The sequence below is a fragment of the Mus caroli genome, unplaced genomic scaffold (genome assembly GCF_978045245.1).
Source record: "Mus caroli unplaced genomic scaffold, Mus_caroli_1 scaffold_5, whole genome shotgun sequence".
In the NCBI taxonomy this organism is placed as follows: Eukaryota; Metazoa; Chordata; class Mammalia; order Rodentia; family Muridae; genus Mus; species Mus caroli.
Window position 1 is genome coordinate 127,693,108 of NW_028227260.1, and position 19,276 is coordinate 127,712,383.

The 19,276-nt window shown below is 44.6% G+C and overlaps 1 pseudogene; it reads left to right on the plus strand.

Annotated features, from left to right (window-relative positions):
- Positions 1-1,380: 1,380 nt before the first annotated feature.
- LOC147004797 (calmodulin pseudogene) lies at positions 1,381-2,412 on the plus strand (annotated as a pseudogene).
- The last annotated feature ends 16,864 nt before the right edge of the window (positions 2,413-19,276 follow it).

Below are 19,276 nucleotides of genomic sequence, written 5' to 3' on the forward strand. Positions count from 1 at the left end.
ACATGGTTTATAGAAGCAATGCATTGTAAAAGTGTTAAAATATATGCTCGTTTCAGCTACACATATGGTAAAATTTGAACAATAAAAACAGTAGCATGGCCTCTGTGTGTGTGTGTGTGTGTGTGATATTTTATATGGAGAATCTTGCCCATGTCTCACCATATTATCTGTGGTGTTTTGAATGAGAATGGCTCCTGTAGGCCCGTATGTTGGAATACTTGGTCCCTGTTTGGGACTGATTAGGTGATGTGGCTTTGTTGGAAGGAATATATCATTGGGGATGTAGGCTTTGATGTTTTAAAAAATACTTGTGTCATTCCCAGTGTCCTCTCTGCCTCTTGCTTGTGGATCACAATTGTTCAATTGTTCCTGCTGCCATGCCTTTGTTCTACCATACTGGACTCTAACTCTCTGAAGCCATGTGTTGAATTAAACAATTTCTTTTATAAGTTGTCTTGGTCCCATGTTTTATAGGAACAAAAGAAAAGTAATTAAAGTGGAAGTTAGTTCCAGAGAAAGACCTGTTACTGTGAAAAACCTGACCATGTTTTTGTTATTGTTGTTTTGTTTTGTTTTGAGGAATTTGGAGGACTTTGGACTAGAAACATGGTTGAATGATGAGCCATCTTAGTAGGAGCTTGGAAGACAGTAGTTCTGGGAGTTATGTATAATGTGAAGGCCTCGCTCAAGAGGTTTCAGAAGCAAACAATCTTAGCAACTGGACTAGAGATAATTCTTGTGCTTTTTTGGCAAAGATTGAGACTGCTTTCTGCCCTTGCCCTAAGAATTTGTCTGGAGCTAAATTAAAAGGTAATGGACTGAGTGCTTTGGTAAAGGAGATTTCAAGACAGTGACTTTATTACATGGGTCTACAATGAGAAAGAGCAAGTGGGGCAAAAATAAGTTAAAAATGTACAGTTTGAGAAGGAAAAGCCCCAGGAAATTCAATGCTGGCACCAAGGTTTGTGCTGAAAGAGATGAGGAGACTAAAGTGAGGTGTGATCTTCACCAGAGTAAAGGGAGGGATGACCTTGAAGTATGACCTCATCCAGGTAAGCTTCCAACTTATAAAAGGAAAGGGCCTAAGAAATTTTCTCCTCCTGGAAAGGAAAAACAAGTCAAAGCTGCTGCAAACGTGAGTGAAGGAGGCCAAATCAGCAGCCAAACTTGACAGCGTTATTCACATGGGGCTAGCTAGCTTCAGAGGCATGAAGGATACATGAATAGAATGGCTGTGGAAGCTTTCTTCATGGTTAAGGAGAGCCACTGAGGCCAAACCTGTGTCAGGGAAGTCTCTGCATGGAAGCCCTGAGAGGCCATTCCATCAAATTGTAAAGGTGAAGCCTGGATTGGCTTGGAGATCTCAAGATTCTCCATATAAGAGTCCGAGTGGAGCGAACAAGTTGAGCAGTTGTCTGGTGGCATCTCAGAAACCCGTAGCCCTTGCAGCATGGCTGACCAACTGACTGAAGAGCAGATTGCAGAGTTCAGAGAAGCTTTCTCACTATTTGACAAGGACAGGGATGGGACAATAACAACAAAGGAGCTGGGGACAGTGATGAGGTCCCTGGGGCAGAACCCCACAGAAGTAGAGCTGCAGGACATGATCAATGAAGTAGATGCGGCTGGTAATGGCACAATTGATTTCCCTGAATTTCTGACAATGATGGCAAGAACAATGAAAGACACAGACAGTGAAGAAGAAATCAGAGAAGCATTCCGTGTGTTTGATAAGGAGGATGGCAATGGCTATATTAGTGCAGCAGAGCTTCACCATGTGATGACAAACCTTGGAGAGAAGTGAACAGATGAAGAGGTCGATGAGATGATCAGGGAAGCAGACATTGATGGGGATGGTCAGGTAAACTACGAAGAGTTTGTACAAATGATGACAGCAAAGTGAAGACAGTGTACAGAATGTGTTAAATTTCTTGTACAAAATTGTTTATTTGCCTTTTCTTTGTTTGTAACTTATCTGTAAAAGCCCCCCCCACTGTCAAAAGATATGCATGTATAGTAATTAGGACTTCATTCCTCCATGTTTTCTTCCCTTATTTTACTGTCATTGTCCTTAAATCTTATTTTAGAAAATTGATCAAGTAACATGTTGCATGTGGCTTACTCTGGATATATCTAAGCCCTTCTGCACATCTAAACTTAGATGGAGTTGGTCCAATGAGGGAACATCTGGGTTATGCCTTTTTTAAAGTAGCTTTTAGGAACTGTCAGCATACTGTTGTTGAAGTGTGGAGCTGTAACTCTGCGTGGACTGTGGACAGTCAACAATATGTACTTAAAAGTTGCACAATTGCAAAACGTGTGTTTTATCCAGGTACTCGGACACTATTTTTTTTTGTACTGCTGGTATTGTACCAGGAACATTTTCTTTTATTGTTACTTGCTTTTTAAACTTTGTTTAACCATTTAAAGAAAACCTGCTCATGGCACAACTTGCCTCAGATCCATTCCAAGTTGTATATTTGTTTTCCAATAAAAAATTACAATAAAAAAAAGGATTCTCAAGCTGGGCATGGTGGTGCATACCTTTAATCTCAGCACTCGGGAGGCAGAGGCAGGCAGATTTCTATAGGAGAGTTCAAGACCAACCTTGTTAATTTAGTATGACCATGTCTCAAAATTAAAAGTATGATAGAGGGACATTGGACAGATGGTTTAGCGGTTCAGAGTACTTACTGCTCTTTCAGAAGACCCAAGTTTGGTTCCTTAGCACCCATGTTGGTGACTCACATCCACTGTGACCCTAACTCCAGGTGCTCCAACAGAGGTCACTGCACTCATGTACACATATACACACAATTAAAATAAATATTTAGAGGTGAAAGGAGAGCTGTGCATGGTGGTAAATGCTTTTAATCCCAGCACTCTGGAGAAAGAGGCAGGTAGATCTCTGTGAGTTCAAAACCAGCTTGGTCTACATAGGGAGTTCCAGGCCAGCTAGGGCTACACCATGAAACTCTGTCTCCAAAAAGGAGAATGTAGGTGTAGTTCAGTGGTGGAGTGCTTGCCTAGTATATACAAGGCTCTGGGTTCAATTCCTACTAAATCAAGATCAAAACAAAGTTTATTTCATAATCGCTGAGTCAAAAATCTGGGTGTGGTTTAACTGGACCCTCTGTTTTAATTTCTCTTTCAAGTTGGGGTCAAATTGTCAACCAGGCTGCAGTCAATGCAGGGCTCAACTGAGAGACTTCACTTCCAAGCTCTGTCATGTGGCTGCTGGCAGGAGTGTCCTGATGCCTGCTGGTAATTGGATCTCCAGTCTCAGTACGCTGCTGGTTTTTGGCAGCCCTCAGTGCCTTGCCATGTGGAACTCTCCAGAGGGTGGCTCACAATATGACAACAAGCTTCCTCTGAGCAAGCAAGAGAGAGACTATGAGAAAGATGAGCATCACTGTCTTACAGTGTAAACTTAGAAATGTCTGCCAATCCATCTTACCATTAGTTAACCTGTGTAGATTCAGCCCACAGTCAAGGGGGATTAGGTTGGACAAGGACAGGAATATCAGGAGGTGGTGCTCTCTGAAACAATTAGACCAAAAGGATGGCACACTTGCTGAGACCATAAAGGAAGATGACAGGAGAAGAGAGGCACCAAGAGCCAACAGATAAGAATGTAGGGATGAAAAAAAAAATGAAGGCGTATGGTTGGACACCACTTGTATGAGGAGGTTAGTTGTGGAAGAGTGTTGGAGATGGACAGGGGAGCTCTGAGCACATTTAAGGGCCAGGGAAGAAGGGCGAGGAGCTGGTAAAAAGCTGGTACTTCAGAGTGTGGAGGGGAATGGTGGAAGCCGGACACCTAGGAGAAGTAGAACGGTATCTTGTCATCGGATGGGTATTTATATAGCACAGTGCAACTTGAAAGTGTTATCACAAATCCATTCGTATGTGAGCCTCATATATCCCCAGTGAGGTTGATAGACTATCACCTCCTATTTCCCCAGAGGAGGAAGCAGATGCGGAGAAGAGAAATGATCTTCCCTAAGTCGTATACACAATGCAGAGATGAACTAGAATAGAGAATTCGAGTGTTCTACCTCCAAGTGGTTCAAGTCCAGTGCTGGTTCCTGTGTCGAAGCCCCAAAGCAATCTTGGTTGGCTTCCTTGTTTCTATGAGGCTGACGAACTGTCATAACAGCACAAGAAATTGAATGAAGAACCACAGTCTAGGTCCAAGTAGGGAAATGAGTGAGAATTTCTTCACTATTAAGAGGTTGTGACTCGAACTGTAAGGCTTTGGGGTATGAAGGTGGCATGTTGGGAAAATCCTTACGGACTGGCCTATTGAGCTGCAAGCCACAGGAGTTAGTTGGGCTTGGGTGACCTAATGAGATTCTGTGTGGGAGATCAATGGCTGCCAACAATGCCCTGCAGGGAGAACAGGCAGACAGATAGCCCTGCTTGAGAGCCACTTACTATGTCCCCCTCTCCAAACTGCCCAGCCCCTCTTGCCCTTCAGGAAGCTGAGAAAGCCCAGTACAAGAGTTTTGGTTAAGCATAGTAGATGCTAACCAAACCAGAAAGGTTGTTTTCATCCAGCTTTGGACTGGGCTGGAGCAGACCCTTCCTGGTGAGATTGAGGTCTCCTGTTGGAACATCTATTTTAGGTCCCATGCTGGCCCCAACCCTTCCCCAGGAGACAGAGAGCTAGAGCCATTCCAGAAGCCAAGGAACCTTAGAATAAGCCAGTAGAAATATTCTCACTGTAAGCATCTGTGCTATCAGGGGGCCCCAAAGAGCACCCAGGCTCTCATGTTTTAGAAAAGAAAATAGGGGTACAAAGCAATGAGCACCACGGTTCAGTATCACAGCCACTGGGGCAGGGCAGAAGGGGAGGTCCGCAGTTTGAAGGAAGGACCATTGGGCAGCTAAAGTAGGAATTCTGAGCAGAGTTACAGAGTTGCTCCAAACAACACTGACGGGAACATGAGTGGCAGGCATAGTATTTGTGCTCAACACAAATATATTTATAATTAAATATAAAACTTTGCTCTGCTCTGAGTCCTAAGCAGTGAGACTAGAATAACCATCTGGGCTTTCTTCCTATGGGAAAATAGGTCAACTCTGACCAGAAACTGCAGTGGTGGCAATGGGTGGGACATTAGTGGGAGTGAAGAATTTCTCACCCTTGATGGGGGTAAAGAGCTTCTTGACTCCCCCTTCTGTTTTTGTGGTGCCGAGATGTGAACCAAGAGCATTTCACACACACTGCATGAATGCTTGGCTACCGAGCGGCAGCTACAATCCTTCTAGCCCTTCCTTTTTTGTTGAGTGCTTTCTTGGTACCAAGCATCATCTCCTGAGAATTAGCATATGGGAGCTTCATGAGAAGGAAGTGCTCAGCTCCACACCTTAGCACAGATGCTAAGTGGCAGAACTGGGGCTGGAATCCAGGCCATCTGGCTTTACTGTCCCCATCCTGGAGAAAGAAGGCTTGTAGGAGGAGGGCTGCTGCCTCTGCTGGTCAAGGGGCCACTCCCCTTCATGACTACTCTACTTGGAAGTGTCACAATGGAGGCCCACACTTCTCCACTCAACCTGCACAAACCATGGTGCTTTAAGTGCCTTCCCCCTGGCCTCCTGTCAAAGGGGAAAGACCTACTCAATCTTGAGCCCTAAGTGAAAACTTTTCATGAGCCTCTTTGGCCTTTGTAGAAATAGCAGAGCTTTAAAGACACAAAACCAGGGTAGAAGAAATACAAAGAAACAGAGGAAGGCTGTTTATAGCAATCTGTCCTCATCTCTGTTCAGTTGACACTTATTAAGCACCAACTATGCATCTATAAGAGGCAGTCAAGGAGAAGCAGAAAAGTGATCCTATAGCAGATAGAATTCAAAGGAGAACTGTGAACTAAATAAATCCTCTAAGTCCAATGGAATTAAGAGGTGGCATTTTAGGCAGGAGAAGTGGCTCAGCAGTTGAGAGCACTCACTATTCCTCAATAGGACCCAAGTTTCATCCCCAGTACCCATGCTGAGTGGTTCACAACTGTTTATAACAGCAGGTCCAGGGCACATGATGCCTGTGGCTTCTATAGGCACCTGCATTCACATACCCAAATGCAGACATTCTGATATATAAAATAAAAATAAAATAAAATCTTTCTGAAAGCAGTTAAGGTCTTTATGAGGTAAGTCATGGGATAGAACCTTTAAGAAGAAATTAGGAAACTTATAAGATGGCTTGAGAACGGGGTTAGGCATCCAATTCTATTCTTCTGCCAACTGAGAACACAATGCCCCTCCACTCTGGAAGACAACAACAAGGTGCTATCCTGAAGCAGACCGCAGGCCTCACCGGGCACCTAACCCACTGGCACCTTCTCCTTGGAGTCCTAGCTTCCAAAATTATGAGAAACAATTTTTTTGCGGTTGATGAATTATCCAGTGTTCAATATCTTGCCAGAAATAACTATAGGGTTCAAGGCTGGAAGAACATTCAGAAAGGGGCTGGAGAGATGGCTCAGTGATCAAGAGCACTAGCTGCTCTTCCAGAGGACAGGGTTCAGTTCTCAGCACTCACAGCTGTCTGTAGCTCCAGCTCCAGGGAATCAAATGCCCTCTTCTGGTTTCTTTTGGCATCAGGCACATATGTGGTCTACAGACACAACTGCAGACAAAACACTCATACACATAAAAATAAATAAATGAAAACAATTTTAATGGAAAAAAAAAAAGAAAGACCATTGAGGTGAAGGGAGGGGTGCATCCAAAGAAAGATCCGTGCAGATGGAGTCCAGGTGAAGTGCTGGGGAGAGCCCCAGGTAAGCAGCCCATACACTTGGTCATCGTGGAGGGGTCAAAGAAGGGGCCTCATCCAGCCGATTCCTGAGTCAGACACTTGGCGCCATAAGTCCATACATTCAAACCGTGTGAAAGGGATTGTGCGACTTCCGGCCGGACCAGCACCAGGGTAGCTAGAGCGCAGGGTCGGCTGACACCTGCCAGCTACCCAGGACCCCCACCACAGGATCTTAAGACTTCTGGTGAGTGGAACACAGCTTCTGCTCCAATCCAATTGCGCGCGGGACCTGAGACTGCATTAGTTAGGGAAGCAGAAAAAACGGCCTGAGTAGGACCACAGGCCACTTCCGGCTGGACCAGCACCAGGGTAGCTAGAGCGCAGGGTCGGCTGACACCCGCCAGCTACCCAGGACCCCCGCGACAGGATTTTGAGACTGCTGGTGAGTGGAACACAGCTTCTGCTCCAGTCCAATCACGCGGGACCTGAGACTGCTTTGGTTGGGGAGGCAGAAATCCGGCCTCAGTAGGGCCACAAGCCTCTCCGGTCAGAAAAGCGCCGGGGTAGATAGAGCGCAGGGTCGGCTGACACCCGCCAGCTACCCACAACCCCCGCCACAGGATCTTAAGACTTCTGGTGAGTGGAACACAGCTTCTGCTCCAATCCAATTGCACGCGGGACCTGAGACTGCATTAGTTAGGGAAGCAGAAAAACGGCCTGAGTAGGACCACAGGCCACTTCCGGCCGGACCAGCACCGGGGTAGCTAGAGCACAGGGTCGGCTGACACCCGCCAGCTACCCACGACCCCCGCCACAGGATTTTGAGACTGCTGGTGAGTGGAACACAGCTTCTGCTCCAATCTTTAAACAGTGACAACAACAACAACTAACCCCAGAGATTACCAGATGGCGAAAGGTAAACGTAATAATCTTACTAACAGAAACCAAGACCACTCACCATCATCAGAACCCAGCACTCCCACTTCGCCCAGTCCAGGGCACCCCAACACACCGGAAAAGCTAGACACGGATCTAAAAGCATATCTCATGATGATGGTAGAGGACTTCAAGAAGGAGTTTAATAACACATTTAAAGAAATACAAAGGAACGCTGGTAAACAGGTAGAAGACATTAAAGAGGAAGCACAAAAATCCCTTAAAGAATTGCAGGAGAACACTGCTAAAGAGTTACAAATCCTTAAAGAAAAACAGGATAACATAATCAAACGGGTAGAAGTCCTTACAGAAAAACAGGAAAACACATCCAAACAGATGATGGAATTGAACAAAACCATACTAGACCTAAAAAGGGAAGTAGACACAATAAAGAAAACCCAAAATGAGGCAACACTGGAGATAGAAACCCTAGGAAAGAAATCTGGAACCATAGATACGAGCATCAGCAACAGAATACAAGAGATGGAAGAGAGAATCTCAGGTGCAGAAGATTCCATAGAGAACATCGGCACAACAATCAAGGAAAATGTAAAATGCAAAAAGATCCTAACTCAAAACACCCAAGAAATACAGGACACAATGAGAAGACCAAACCTACGGATAATAGGAGTGGATGAGAATGAAGATTTTCAACTCAGAGGACCAGCAAACATCTTCAACAAAATTATAGAAGGAAACTTCCCAAATCTAAAGAAAGAGATGCCCATGAACATACAAGAAGCCTACAGAACTCCAAATAGACTGGACCAGAAAAGAAATACCTCCCGACACATAATAATCAGAACAACAAATGCTCTAAATAAAGACAGAATACTAAAAGCAGTAAGAGAAAAAGGCCAAGTAACATATAAAGGCAAGCCTATCAGAATTACATCAGATTTCTCACCAGAGACTATGAAAGTCAGAAGATCCTGGACGAATGTTATACAGACACTAAAAGAACACAAACTCCAGCCCAGGCTACTATACCCAGCCAAACTCTCAATTAACATAGATGGAGAAACCAAAGTATTCCACGACAAAACCAAATTTACACATTATCTCTCCACGAATCCAGCCCTTCAAAGGATAATAACAGAAAAAAACCAATACAAGGACAGGAACCACGCCCTAGAAACAACAAGAAGGTAATCCCTCAACAAACCTAAAAGAGGACAGCCACAAGAACAGAATGCCAACTTTAACAACAAAAATAACAGGAAACAACAATTACTTTTCCTTAATATCTCTTAATATCAATGGACTCAACTCCCCGATAAAAAGACATGACTAACAAACTGGCTACACAAACAAGACCCAACATTTTGCTGCTTACAGGAAACTCATCTCAGAGAAAAAGATAGACACTACCTCAGAATGAAAGGCTGGAAAACAATTTTCCAAGCAAATGGTATGAAGAAACAAGCTGGAGTAGCCATTCTAATATCTGATAAGATTGACTTGCAACCCAAAGTCATTAAAAAAGACAGGGAGGGACACTTCATACTCATCAAAGGTAAAATCCTCCAAGAGGAACTATCAATCCTGAATATCTATGCTCCAAATACAAAGGCAGCCACATTCATTAAAGAAACTTTAGTACATCTCAAAGCACACATCGCACCTCATACAATAATAGTGGGAGACTTCAACACACCGCTTTCACCAATGGACAGATCATGGAAACAGAAACTAAACAGGGACACAGTGAAACTAACAGAAATTATGAATCAAATGGATCTGGCAGATATCTACAGAACATTCTATCCTAAAACAAAAGGATATACCTTCTTTTCAGCACCTTATGGTACCTTCTCCAAAATTGACCACATAATTGGTCACAAAACAGGCCTCAACAGATACAAAAATATTGAAATTGTCCCATGCATCCTATCAGATCACCATGGACTAAGGCTGATCTTCAATAACAAAATAAATAATAGAAAGCCAACCTTCACGTGGAAACTGAACAACACTCTTCTCAATGATAACTTGGTCAAGGAAGGAATGAAGAAAGAAATTAAGGACTTTTTAGAGTTCAATGAAAATGAAGCCACAACATACCCAAACTTATGGGACGCAATGAAAGCATCTCTAAGAGGAAAACTCATAGCTCTGAGTGCCTCCAAAAGGAAACTAGAGAGAGCACACATTAGCAGCTTGACAACACACCTAAAAGCACTAGAACAAAAGGAAGCAAATTCACCCAAGAGGAGTAGACGGCAGGAAATAATCAAACTCAGGGGCGAAATCAACCAAGTAGAAACAAGAAGAACTATTCAAAGAATCAACCAATCAAGGAGCTGGTTCTTTGAGAAAATCAACAAGATAGATAAACCCTTAGCCAGACTCACTAGAGGGCACAGGGAAAGCATCCTAATTAACAAAATCAGAAATGAAAAAGGAGACATAACAACAGATCCTGAAGACATCCAAAACACCATCAGATCCTTCTACCAAAGGCTATACTCAACAAAACTGGAGAACCTGGATGAAATGGAGAAGTTCCTAGACAGATACCAGGTACCAAAGTTGAATCAAGATCAGGTTAATGATCTTAACAGCCCTATATCCCCCAAAGAAATAGAAGCAGTCATTGATAGTCTCCCAACTAAAAAAAGCCCAGGACCAGATGGGTTTAGTGCAGAGTTCTATCAGACCTTCAAAGAAGATCTAATCCCAGTTCTTCACAAACTATTCCACAAAATAGAAACAGAAGGTACTCTACCCAACTCATTCTATGAAGCCACAATTACTCTGATACATAAACCACAAAAAGACCCAACAAAGATAGAAAACTTCAGACCAATATCCCTTATGAATATTGATGCAAAAATCCTCAATAAAGTTCTTGCTAACCGAATCCAAGAACACATCAAAACAATCATCCATCCTGACCAAGTAGGTTTCATCCCAGGGATGCAGGGATGGTTCAATATACGGAAATCCATCAACGTAATCCAGTATATAAACAAACTCAAAGACAAAAACCACATGGTCATCTCGTTAGATGCAGAAAAAGCATTTGACAAGATCCAACACCCATTCATGATAAAAGTCTTGGAAAGATCAGGAATTCAAGGCCCATACCTAAACATGATAAAAGCAATCTACAGCAAACCAGTAGCCAACATCAAAGTAAATGGTGAGAAGCTTGAAGCAATCCCTCTAAAATCAGGGACTAGACAAGGCTGTCCACTTTCTCCATACCTATTCAACATTGTACTTGAAGTCCTAGCCAGAGCAATTCGACAACAAAAGGAGATCAAAGGGATACAAATTGGAAAAGATGAAGTCAAAATATCACTTTTTGCAGATGATATGATAGTATATATAAGTGACCCTAAAAATTCCACCAGAGAACTCCTAAGCCTGATAAACAGCTTCGGTGAAGTAGCTGGATATAAAATTAACTCAAACAAATCAATGGCCTTTCTCTACACAAAGAATAAACAGGCTGAGAAAGAAATTAGGGAAACAACACCCTTCTCAATAGTCACAAATAATATAAAATATCTTGGCGTGACTCTAACTAAGGAAGTGAAAGATCTGTATAATAAAAACTTCAAGTCTCTGAAGAAAGAAATTATAGAAGATCTCAGAAGATGGAAAGATCTCCCATGCTCATGGATTGGCAGGATCAACATTGTAAAAATGGCTATCTTGCCAAAAGCAATCTACAGATTCAATGCAATCCCCATCAAAATTCCAACTCAATTCTTCAACGAATTAGAAAGTGCAATCTGCAAATTCATCTGGAATAACAAAAAACCTAGGATAGCAAAAACTCTTCTCAAGGATAAAAGAACCTCTGGTGGAATCACCATGCCGGACCTAAAGCTTTACTACAGAGCAATTGTGATAAAAACTGCATGGTACTGGTATAGTGACAGACAAATAGACCAATGGAATAGAATTGAAGACCCAGAAATGAACCCACACACCTATGGTCACTTGATCTTCGACAAGGGAGCTAAAAACATCCAGTGGAAGAAAGACAGCATTTTCAACAAATGGTGCTGGCACAACTGGTTGTTAACATGTAGAAGAATGCGAATCGATCCATTCCTATCTCCTTGTACTAAGGTCAAGTCTAAGTGGATCAAGGAACTTCACATAAAACCAGAGACACTGAAACTTATAGAGGAGAAAGTGGGGAAAAGCCTTGAAGATATGGGCACAGGGGAAAAATTCTTGAATAGAACAGTAATGGCTTGTGCTGTAAGATCGAGAATTGACAAGTGGGACCTCATGAAACTACAAAGCTTCTGCAAGGCTAAAGACACCATCAATAAGACAAAAAAAACCACCAACAGATTGGGAAAGGATCTTCACCTATCCTAAATCAGATAAGGGACTAATATCCAATATATATAAAGAACTCAAGAAGGTGGACTCCAGAAAGTCAAATAACCCCATTAAAAAATGGGGCTCAGAACTGAACAAAGAATTCTCACCTGAGGAATACCGAATGGCAGAGAAGCACCTGAAAAAATGTTCAACATCCTTAATCATCAGGGAAATGCAAATCAAAACAACCCTGAGATTCCACCTCACACCAGTCAGAATGGCTAAGATCAAAAATTCAGGTGACAGCAGATGCTGGCGAGGATGTGGAGAAAGAGGAACACTCCTCCATTGTTGGTGGGATTGCAAGCTTGTACAACCACTCTGGAAATCAGTCTGGCGGTTCCTCAGAAAATTGGACATAGTACTACCGGAGGATCCAGCAATACCTCTCCTGGGCATATATCCAGAAGATGTCCCAACCGGTAAAAAGGACACATGCTCCACTATGTTCATAGCAGCCCTATTTATAATAGCCAGAAGCTGGAAAGAACCCAGATGTCCCTCAACAGAGGAATGGATACAGAAATTATGGTACATTTACACAATGGAGTACTACTCAGCTATTGAAAAGAATGAATTTATGAAATTCCTAGTCAAATGGATGGACCTGGAGGGCATCATCTTGAGTGAAGTAACACAATCACAAAAGAACTCACACAATATGTATTCACTGATAAGTGGATATTAGCCCAAAACTTAGGATACCCAAGATATAAGATACAATTTACTAAACGCATGAAACTCAAGAAGAATGAAGACCAAAGTGTGGACACTGTGCCCCTTCTTAGAATTGGGAACAAAACACCCATGGAAGGAGTTACAGAGACAAAGTTCGTAGCTGTGATGAAAGGATGGATCATTTAGAGACTGCCGTATCCAGGGATCCTTCCCATAAGCAGCTTCTAAATGCTGACACCATTCTATACACTAGCAAGATTTTGCTGAAAGGACCCAAATATAGCTGTCTCTTGTGAGACGATGCCGGGGCCTAGCAAACACAGGAGTGGATGTTCACAGTCAGCTATTGGATGTATCACAGGGCTCCCTATGCAGAAGCTAGAGAAAGTACCCAAGGAGCTAAAGGGATCTGCAACCCTATTGTTGGAACAACATGATGTACTAACCAGAACCCCGGAGCTCTTGTCTCTAGCTGCATATGTATCGAAAGATGGCCTAGTCGGCCATCATTGGAAAGAGAGGCCCATTGGACTTGTAAACTTTATATGCCCCAATATAGGGGAATGCCAGGGCCAAAAGAATGGGAATGGGTGGGTAGGGAAGTGGGGGGCGCTATGGGGGACTTTTGGGATAGCATTGGACATGTAACTGAGGAAAATATGTAATAAAAATATTAAAAATTAAAAAAAAGAACAGTGGGTTTGTGGGGATGATGGCTGGAATATGGTCCCTGGAGGGTGCGCCTCAGATTGTGATGGTGTGCACATTTTATTGTATATCCCTTATGATATGTAAGGAATAAATGACTCTTGTCACCTAAAAAAAAAAAAGAAAGAAAGAAAGGGATTGTGCTGCTGAAGGAATAATTACAGACCTTTTACGGCAATTTTATTTGTTATTATTGTGGCGGTGGTGTGCATGCAAGCACACAGTTGCCACAGCACGTGTGGGAGTCAAGGACAACTTGGCAGCATTCTCTCTCTCCTCCCACTTTTACATGGCTCCAGAAACTGAACGCAGGTCACGAGGCCTGCACAGCAAATGATTTGCTTGCTGATCCATCCTCCTAACCCTACAAAACTTTTTTGTTGTTGTTGTTCATTGCTAATTTAGTTGAGTTCGATCTAAGACAAGGTCTTGCTCTGTAGAACCCCTGCCTCAGCTTTCCAAGTCCTCGGATTTTAGGTGTGTCCCACCACACCAAATAAGTACAGATCTTTGGTGCAGCTGATGGGCATACACCTTCCTGAGTTTCCATGGTAACTGGGAATCACCATAGCTATCCACGTTCTAACAAGATCATATGCCTTTTACGGCTTGCAGCTGCGCAACATTGTGGAGAGATAATACTTCCCCTGACAAGGCAATGTGTTGCATGTGGATAATGACAGGGGCCTTGTGTGTGTGTGTGTGGGGGGCTGTAAGGGGTCTCTAATGACTTGGATGGATCCACCTGTTTCAGCTCATTGTCACCAGAGAGAGGTCATAGGTCATCATTGCTCACAGAATTCTCTGCTGGAATTCATAAGTAGCACCCCTTGTGAAGAGATGGTCACCCAGGTTGGTGCACCCACCGGGACTCCCTTTTCCCTGCCTTGAGCTTCCTTTGTCCTTCATTAAATGGAGTCAGTCATGCCTGCCTTGATGGCTTGTTCTGAAGAAGACATGATGGCTAACACAGAAAGCATGTCCTAAACTGCTGGCTAGCACGTGACAAGTGTGGAACTCAATTCTGGAAAGTCTGTCCTAAATGCTTTTGCCTGGCCACACAATAGAAGCTTCTCTCCCCTCCCCCCACACACCTTTTTTTGTTTTGTTTTGTTTTGTTTTGTTTTAAACCAACTCCACAAACAGGTAGAAAACCTAGAAGCCCGAGTGGTCTCTGGGATCAAAGAATCCAAGTTAGAAATGATCCAAAGTTGAGACTTTTCAAATTGTGTTCCACAGAATTGTGGGTGCCTGGGGCGGGAGGACGCTGGGAGGAAGAAGAGTGAGACTCAGGTGGTGATGTCGAGAGCTTTGATACAATTTATCTGGGCTATGGCTTTGCAAAGAGTTTGAAAAGTCTGGCCCAGCGTTCCTGGCTTTGCTCCTGGACTACGTGAACCCAAGTAGCCTGAAAACAGCTGCAGTGAGAGGCACTGGGCCCAGAAGGTAGCCAAAGCTCTATTTGCTCCCACATCTATTGGGCCAAGCCCTGTTCCTGTCCCAGACCTTCTTGCAGACCCAGGCTGTTTTAACCTGGCAGTCTGAGCAGGGGCAAAATCCAAAGCACACTGGGATAGGGGGCCCACCTTTCAGGGCATTCTTTGCTGAGGGTGAAGGGTAGGGGTCTAATCTGCATTCAGGACAAAGCCTACAGGGTGTTTGAGTGTTGTTGTCATAGAGACTCAGAAAGGTGTTATTAGCATCTTTTCAACTCAGTGGCCCTGTGTGGTCCAGTCCCGTGCAATCTTAGCAGTAGCGCGCTGTCACCCTGGCAACCCATTAGCCTAGTGTTGTTACCATGGAAACTCCAGCGCTGTTGATGGGCCCAAGAACTTCCCTGAGGAGATATGCTCTGGGGGATCTGCCCTTGGCAGTGCCTATTCCTCAGGTCTCCCAACTAACAGTTGCCTGCTACTCAGACACTGGAGGCATTTAGGGTGGTTTTTTTTTTTTTTTTTTTTCTGGAGTAAGCTCAGATTCTGTGTGACAGAAAAAATTTTGGCCCTTCAAAGTGGCAAGTCTATGCTTTGTTACCATGGAAATGCTGCTTTTAAGGCTCTCAATGCAGGATGCAAAACTAACTCTTGCAGGAAATTGAGGCCAGCCAGAAAGGAGGCTGTGGGCTTGCACTTCACACTCTTGGAGCTCGTTCGTTCATTTGGCATTAGTGAGCATCTATTAATACACTCGGTGCTGTGGATGCTCAGGGTTAGAACTAGAGACAAGGCCTGATCATCCACGGTCCTCAACTGAAAAGAAGGTCGAGGTGGATAGAACCATTTTTACTTCCCGCTTCAACCTTATCTGGTTCTCAGTCACCGCATGGGGTCCATGGGGTAACAAAGAAGCCTAGGTCCCTTGGGGGAATTCTGTGATAAGAGGAGAGGTGTGACTAAACGTCAGCCCCTCCCCCAAAATGACATCAAGATTTCTCGGAGCTCAAAGAAATCCTCAGGTTTGCTGTGTGAGGATGAACAAGAGGAATATTTGCTATAACCTCTTCCTCACTTGCATCTTCAGGAAACTTAGATCATTGTGACGTCTGAGTAACTAAAACCTGGGTAGACTTGCCAGAAGAGTCTACCGGCTGTGGCTGTGGCTGTGGCTGTGGCTGTGGCTGTGGCTGTGGCTGTGGCTGTGGCTGTGGCTGTGGCTGGGTGAAACCAAAGCAGGCTGCCTTTCGAGGTAATGAACTCCTCATTACTGGAGGTAAGCAAGCAGAGACAAAGCAACTGCTCAGCAAGGATTGTATAGATGGTTCAGTCATAGTCCTGGAGGTAGACTGCAGTTTTTAAATCTTGGCACAGCTTACTAACTGTGTGACTATAGGCAATTTGCTTACGCATATTGAACTTTGCTTTTCCCATCCACAAAAATGGGGGGTGAGAGTTTCTGCCTAGTGCCGTTGTCTTGGGGGATTCAATCAGTATGGTAGAAGGAAAGCACACAGAATAGTACCTAGTACATCAGTACTCAATAAACACTGGCTTGCCTTGTGACATGATGGTTCAGCTGAAGTTCCCACCAAGTGCCTGTTAGCTCTGCATCCTCCTATACCATCTGGAGAGAGAGGAGAGAGAGAGAGAGAGAGAGAGAGAGAGAGAGAGAGAGAGAGAGAGAGAGAGAGAGAGAGAGAGAGAGAGAGAGAGAGAGAGAGAGAAGGCGACCCACCAAGGGCAGGGCCCTGTACCGACCCCAAGAGCTTTGAACTCCCCACGAGCATGCTTGTAGTAGTGGTTTTCTTTTCAGGTTGCTTTTAGTTTGAATCTCTTCACTGAGGCTAAAGACCCAAGGGTACAAGGATCATCTCCACAGGGTAGTAAGGGAAGTGAAGGAAGATGGATGAGCAGGGACCCAGTTATCAAGTTCCAGAGCTTGCATGGCAGTTTCCTTTCTGTTACAACGCTTCTCAGAACTTAGGAGCACCCTATCAGGAGGGAGGCAGATGGAAAGAACAGCGCCTCCCTTCTTGGACTTGTGCATGAAAGAGTTACAACCACAGTTAGAGGAGCCATAAAGGGTACATCTTAGAAAGGTTGGTGCTGTGTGACTGGTGCATTCTACCTCTGGAAGAAGGACAAAGCGACTCTTTGCAATGCTCGTTTCTAGAAACTGAATGGGTTTTTCCTGAGCTCCCGTCATTCTGGTCACATCCAGCTTTCCCTTTGAGTCAGGTTCGGGGATTCATTAGACTCTGATCTGACATTTCTGTCCCAATGTAGTGGCTCAGGTACTCAGCTAATGACCTCACCAGGGGATTTTGCTTGCTGCGATTGGGCAACGTGGGCTAGTATTTTTATGTAGGATATGTGGGACCTTGTAGCCAGACAGGCAGAAGAACGATAAGGTTAAATGAGCTCAAATCCCTGGACTCTCAGAAATGAGAACAGCGGGAGTGGAGCCATTCCCTACCTGCCTCTACCTGCTCTAGAACACCCCACAACACCCCACTGAGGACCACAGATCAAGTAGCATAAACACCAGGAGTTCTCTATGCTATTGGGGTATCTAGGTAGCCCCCAACGTTCAGCCAATGAGCTCTTCCTGGACATTCCTTCCTGCAAAAGGTATTTAACTCCTGGTTCACCCCAAATAAAGTGTATGCATTCACATCCATCATCAAATGAACCAGTATGAGCAAGCGAGGAGCGGCTCTTCATTAAGGATCGCAGCAGGGAAAGCCATGAGCCTAATCTTGGAGGAAGTTCTCTCCTCCAGACCCTCTGGACCCTCGCCACTCACTTCGAACCAAACAGGTTCCCCCAACCTGGACTCTGCCTTCCCCTTCCTGCCCTATGCGTGGATGCCCTGAGGGTAAGGCGTGACTCCCAGCGGTAGGTCAGCGGCACCCAGGTACACGAAAGACAGGGAACCACCGCATTTGGTCCCGGATTCCACTGTTTCCCCTTCCCGTTATGGACTTGAACTTGACTTCTCCAGGTGGCGCTGCGGACACCCCAGCGGAGAATCCGGAATTGGGACGACATTTTTAGTCACTTAGAAGAGGCTTGGAAACAGGAGTGATGCCCGTGGCCTCCTAACGCTCTGGGTTAAGATGAACCGGAGTAACACCTTGAAAATATTGGATAACCGTTACGGCACAGCAATGTCCATTAATCAGAGTGTTCTGGGCAGAAACACCCTATACAACTTCACCAGTGCAGACAGGGGCAAAGAAGAGACCAGAGACTAGACACACTCGGAGAGATCTTCCAGGAACACATACAATAATGTTATGTTGCTGCTATTGCCTGCAGAAGTGATGGAACTTCCCTCTGGCACTTCAGGGTAACAGAAAGGCCACTGATAGGGAAGAGACCAGTGGGAACACGGAGTTCACTGGAGGAAGCATCCCATCAGAAGCAAACAGCAGAGTAGCCATGCAAAAGCTCACTCGCAGGTGCGGAGCTCCGAGAAGGGGAAAAACTCTCTGCAGTTCCAACACGTCGCCAGCAGGGGGAAGCCTCTCATGCTACATTTCTCCCCCCAAAACTGAGCAAGCGGACTGGAGATAGAAGAGCTGAACCTTTGGCTAGGATTGCAGAATTTAGAAGCTTTCAGAGTATCCTGCCAGCCTGAAAGTTGGCCCAGGTGCACTCAATCACCCACTTCTGTAAGGGGAGGGGCACTACCTTTCCTAAGCAACTGGTAAAATTGATAAGAGCATTTGAGCAGATTGCCAGGAGACAATGTCTTAGCTATCATCAAGTACTCTACCTTCCCAGTCTAGGGCAGGAGTCTCTATAGGATTTCAATGGAATCTCTTATTGGGCAAGTCACACAGCCTCTCACAACCTCTCCTCTTTGTAAAATGGCTTTAAGAAGAAGTCATGTCTTCCCCTTCCAGCCTCAGTGTTTCTACATGAGCCCTGGGCTTCTTCTACAAAGGCCTCCCTCCTTCTTGTTCCAGACTCATTCCTGAGGTCCCATCTCCCAAGCCTCCTCCAACATCCCCATGATCCCCAGAGAAACTGCCTAGAAGCCCTGAACATTTATCTCTCTCTAACTCATAAGGAATGTGGTACATCATAGGCACTCAATATACATTTGAAAAATGTTAAGATTCCCAGTTTTGGCCTGGCAGTGGTAGTGCATGCCTTTAATCCCAGCACTTGGGAGGCAGAGGCAGGTGGATTTCTGAGTTCGAGGCCAGCCTGGTCTACAGAGTGAGGTCCAGGACAGCCAGGGCTATACAGAGAAACCCTGTCTTGAACCCCCACCCAAAAAAAGATTCCCAGTTTTGAGGGGCATGGAATCCTGGACCTAATGCATGCTAAGCACATACTCCACCACTGAGGTATATTCCCGGCCTGCAAAGGACTATGATTTTCATTTCAGAAA